Source organism: Carlito syrichta, unplaced genomic scaffold, assembly GCF_000164805.1.
Source record: "Carlito syrichta isolate Samal-C Ts95f unplaced genomic scaffold, Tarsius_syrichta-2.0.1 Scaffold237472, whole genome shotgun sequence".
In the NCBI taxonomy this organism is placed as follows: domain Eukaryota; kingdom Metazoa; phylum Chordata; class Mammalia; order Primates; family Tarsiidae; genus Carlito; species Carlito syrichta.
In genome coordinates, this window is record NW_007181568.1 from 3,039 (window position 1) to 8,390 (window position 5,352).

General features: G+C 41.6%; 1 long non-coding RNA gene across 1 annotated transcript; it reads right to left on the reverse strand.

Moving 5' to 3' along the window:
- Positions 1–1,896: 1,896 nt before the first annotated feature.
- On the reverse strand, positions 1,897–3,739 carry LOC103253558. The gene is made up of 3 exons (XR_503885.1): positions 3,654–3,739; positions 3,406–3,555; positions 1,897–1,962 (listed from the first exon to the last, which is right to left on the reverse strand). It is a non-coding gene; the product is annotated as an uncharacterized LOC103253558 (long non-coding RNA).
- Between the last annotated feature and the right edge of the window lie 1,613 nt (positions 3,740–5,352).

Here is a 5,352-nt window from a genome sequence, read left to right on the forward strand (position 1 = left end):
ATCCTGCGCCTTAGGGAGGCTGAGGTGAGTGGATTGCCTGAGCCTGCAGGTTTGAGACCTGCCTGGGCAACTTGGCGAGACCTCATCTCTACAATAAATCAAAATGAGCCGGGCGTGGTAGCGCGCGCCTGTAGTTCCAGCTACTTGGAAGGCTGAGGCAGAAGGATCACCAGAGCCCAGCAGGTCGAGGCTGCGGTGGCCGGGAGCGGCCACTGCACTCCAGTCTGGGTGACAGAGTGAGACTCCAATTCAAAAAAAAAAAAAAATAAGAGGAGGTCAAAATATCAACATTAACAGGAGTTTGGAAGAAGCTGATTCCAACCTTTAATGACTTTGAGGGGCTGAAGACTTCAGTAGATGAATTAACTGCAGATGTGGTGGACACAGCAAGAGAACTAGAAGTGGAGGATGTGGAAGAACTAGAACCCGAAGATGTGACTGAAGTCCTGCAATCTCACAATAAAACTTGAAAAGATGAGTTGGTTCTTATGGATGAGGAAAGAGAATAGTTTCTTGAGATGGAATCTACTGTGAAGATGCTGTGAATATTGTTGAAATGACAATAAAGGTTTACGTAATCTTAGTTGGTAAAGAAGCGGCAGGGTTTAGGGGGATTAACTCTAATTTTGAAGGAAGTTCTGTGAGTAAAATGCTATAAAACAGCATCTCATGCTACAAAGAAATCTTTTAGTGAAAGAAGAGTCAATCAATGCAGCAAACTTTATTGCTGTCTTATTTTAAGAAAGTGTCACTGGGCATGGTGGTTCACACCTATAATCCCAGCACTTTGGAAGGTAGAGTTGAGGACTGCCTGAACTCAAAGGATCGAGACCAGTCTGAACAACATGGCGAGACCTTGTCGCTACAATGAATCAAAAAATTAGCTGGGCATGGTGGTGTGCACCCGTGGTTCCAGCTACTTGGACGGCTGAGGTGGAAGGATCGCCTGAGTCTAACAGGCTGAGGTCACAGTGGCCGTGAGTGTGCCGCTGCACTCCAGCCTGGGCTACAGAATGAGCCTCTGACTCAAAACAAAAGAGAAAAAAAAAAACCAAAAAAAACCGTCAGTCACCTCAACCTTTAGCAACCACCACCCTGATTAGTTAGCAGCCATCAACATGAAGGTAAGATCCTCCACCAGCAAAAAGATTGACTTGGTGAAGGCTCAGATGACTGCCAGCAATTTTTTAAAGCAATAAAGTGTTTTAAAATTAAAGTATGTATGTATTTTTAAAGACATAATACTACTGTACACTCAGTAGACTATAGTGTAAATACAACTTTTATATGCACTGGGAAACCAAAAATTTTGTGTGACTCCCTTTGCTACAATATTTGCTTTAGCGCCATGGTCTGGAACTGAAACCTGCAATGTCTCCAAGGTATGCCTGTATACTGCAAATATCTACTTCCAGGCAGTTTCCTACATTTTAACATAAAGATGTTTTACATTTTAGTATAGTCAAATTCATCAGTCTTTTCCTTCTTGTGCTCTGTTTAAGAAATCCTGAACCATCTTGATAACAAAAAAGTTACCTTACAATGGAGCATTTTCTGGTGTTTTCACTATTTTTCTTTTTTTGAGTTGGAGTCTACTCTGTCACCCAAACTGGAGTGCAGTGGCACGCTCCCAGCCACTGCAGCCTCGACCTACTGGGCTCCAGTGATCCTTCTGCCTCAGCCTTCCAAGTAGCTGGAACTACAAGCACGTGCTACCAAGCCGGCTAATTTTTGATTTATTGTAGAGATGAGGTCTCATCAAGTTGCCCAGGCGGGTCTTGAACCCACGGGCTCAGAAAATCCACTCACCTCGGCCTCCCAAAGTGTGGGGTTAGAGGCTGAGCCACCGAGCCCGGCTTGTTTTCATTATTTATTTCCTATCATTTATTTAACAAACCTTAATTTGCCACCAACTGCTTCAATTCCACGGGTTATCTTGAAAGACGAAGCTCCTTTTGAAGTCTTGAAAAAAAAAGAATGATTTTCTCAGTAGTTTTTCAATGCCAAGTTTGCCAGATATCACATTATATAAAAATCTATTGTCTATAATTAGCAGATTCCAAAGGACTTTTACTAGTGAGCCCTAAAAAGCCTTAAAAATTATAAGACAACATTCAGCAAAAAACATACATACAGGTTTTTACATGAAGTATATTTATGTAAAAATTCCACTGTCAAAAGTTTACTGAATTCATTAGTCTATTTTGAAAACGACTTGCATATAGGGGAAAAAGGTGATTTGCTTTCAGCACTTTTTCTTTTAAATTTTTTTTTTTTTTGAGTTGGAGTCTCACCCTGTTGCCAGACTGGAGTGCAGTGGCTGCTCCCAGCCACCCCGCAGCCTCGACCTGCTGGGCTCTGGCAATCCTTCTGCCTCAGCCTTCCAAGTAGCTGGAACTACAGGCACGTGCTACCACACTCGGCTATCTTTTAAAATTTTCTTACTGATTTCTAAACTAAACTAAATTTTTAAAAATTGATTTCTTATGCTCTAACATCAACATTCAGATGGATAAAAATTTAATGCTTCCCTGTGGCAAATGTAGTATGTTTTCTCATTTTATATTAGGGGACTGTACTGGGTTGAACAGTGCCTCTCCTCAAAAATCCACGGCTAGCCAGAACCTGTGAAAGTAGTTTTATTTGGAAATAAGGTCTTTGCAGATTTAAGTTTTTAAGATGATATCATACTGGAGTTGGGTGAGCACTAAATCCAATAGAACTGGTGTCCTTAAAACAGGGAAATCTTCGCCGGGCTCGGTGGCTTAGCCTGTAATCCCAGTGCTTTGGGAGGCTGAGGTGAGTGGATTGCCTGAGCCCACGGGTTCGAGACCTACCTGGGCAACTGGGCGAGACCTCATCTCTACAATAAATCAAAAAATTAGCTGGGCGTGGTACTGCGCGCCTGTAGTTCCAGCTACTTGGAAGGCTGAGGCGGAAGGATCGCCGGAGCCCAGCAAGTCGAGGCTGCGGTGGCTGGGAGCGGCCACTGCACTCCAGTCTGGGTGACAGAGTAAGATTCCAAATCAAAAAAAAAAAAACAGGGAAATTTGGACATAGACAGAAGGAAGGCCACATGACAACAAAGGCAGAGGCTGCAAATCAAGGAACGTGAAGGATTGCGGACAAGCTCCAGAAGCCAGGAAAAGGCAAGCCAAGGATTCTTCTCTAGAGATTTTAAAGCTATCATGGCCCTGCTGATACCTTGGCTTGTCTTAGACACCCTAGACTTTGACCTCTATCCTCTACAACTGTGAGAATGTAAATTTCTTTTGTTTATGCCACCTAGTTCATGGTAATTTGTTACACCAGCTCAAGGAAGCAAATATAGAGACATTGATTTTTGTTTTTCATAGGACCAAGATACCACAGCATTTCCAAACAGTGAAATAGTTTTATACATACCAAACTGGATGCAAGACGCAGCAAATGAGAGGTTCCTAAATTGTTGGAGTCCTAGTATCTACTGCCTGCTTTAACAAATAAACCAATTCTTGATGCAGGAGCATAGTTTTCCAAAGAAGCAATCACTAAACCATTTGGTAGTTTGGTGAACTGTATTTCAAATAAAGTAGAGACATAATTAATGTCTTTGTATTACCAAGAAGAGTAAGGCATGTATGGGTTCCAGTGAGCAACTCAGTGGGACTAACCTCAAGATCCTGAGGATGAGGAGGTGCTCCTGTAGGTGCAGCTGTAGCTTTAACTTTGGGGGCAACTTTGAGGGAATAAAATCTCTAAACACAAAAAAGATAGGTTATACACATTTCTCACAAGAACAGTGCTTTCTATAAAAGCATTATGTCTTAGTATACCTAAGTGACAGAGGGTGTTCAGGAGTAACCATCTCCATGGGAGGATTTCGCTGAATAACTTATAAACCCACCAGTTTACCCAAGCCATCCTTAAGTCTCTATTTATTTATTTATTTTTTTGCAACATAACAATTTATTGTGTGGACAACAAATGTTAATACTTTATAAACAATTCTATTCATTAAAACAGACAAATTTATATAGCCTAAATAAACCTTCAAATTTCACTGTATGCAAACCAGAAGTCTCTATTTATTAAGGGTTTATAGAGAATACTGAGTTCTCCATGTTCACATTTTTACTGCATAAAGAATCACTGTACTTTGTTTTACCTTTCAATCATCTTTTTTTTTTCTTTTTTTTTAAGAGACAGAATCTTGCTGTGTTGTCCAGGCTGGAGCACAGTGGTATGATCATAGCTCACTGCAGCCCCAACCTCTTGGGCTCAAGTGATCCTCCTGCTTCAGCTTTCTGAGTAGCTAGGACTACAGGTGCGCACCACAATGCCTGGTTAATTTTTTAAAGATTTTTTTTTTTTTTTAGCAATGGGGTCTACGTTGTCCAGGCTGGTCTTGAACTCCTGGCCTCGAGCAATTCTCCTGCCTTGGCCTCCTAAAGTGCTGGGATTATAAGCCAGGGCATCTGGTCTTTCAACTATTTTAGTTTCGAGCGGTTCTTTCTAGTTCTAATGCTTTGTAATTTTTTGAAAAAGTGTCAGATTGCCACACTCATACCCTTTATAGGTTTTGGCACCACTGCTTCCCTTACCTACCCAATGAGTCTGATGTTTTTAGTCTGTCTTTCAACTGAAATGACTTCATCTCCTTAATCATTTTAGCAGCCTTTAAAAAAGACAAAATATACCAACTTCCTCCAAGCCCTCAATATTTCCCACTGTATTTTCACTCCCTGCATGTTACACTTAAGACCATACAACCACAGGTCTTAACTTCTTTGACTAAATACAAGTTTATAATAGCTTCACAGCAGAGTCTCAATATATAATATGCAGTTACTGGTAGGACAAAAGGGTCCTCTTAAATGTCAGATAATGAATCAACTTTATTATACACACACACACACACACACACGCTTCAATTTTTTGCAGCAAATGATGTAGAATATCATAAAAGTGGCCGGGTTTGGTGGCTCAGCCTGTAATCCCAGCTGAACCCATGGGTTCGAGACCAGCCTGGGCAACTTGGCCAGACCTCGTGTCTACAATAAATAAAAAAAAATTAGCTGGGCATGGTAGCATGCGCCTATAGTTTCGGCTGCTTGGAAGGCCGAGGCAGAAGGATCGCTGGAGCCCAGCAGGTCAGTGCTGGGGTGGCAGTGAGTGTGCCACTGCACTCCAGTCTGGGCGATGGAGACTCCAACTCAAAATAAATAAATAAAATAAAGAATTTCTGACTATGACTAAGGTTCACAAGGTTACTTGTGGAGATGCTGAGTAAATAAAATTTGGTGCTCCTAAGATTCACTGAGCATGTCACTGCAGTTTCCCTAGGACCTCCAACAGAGGCTGCAATATCTC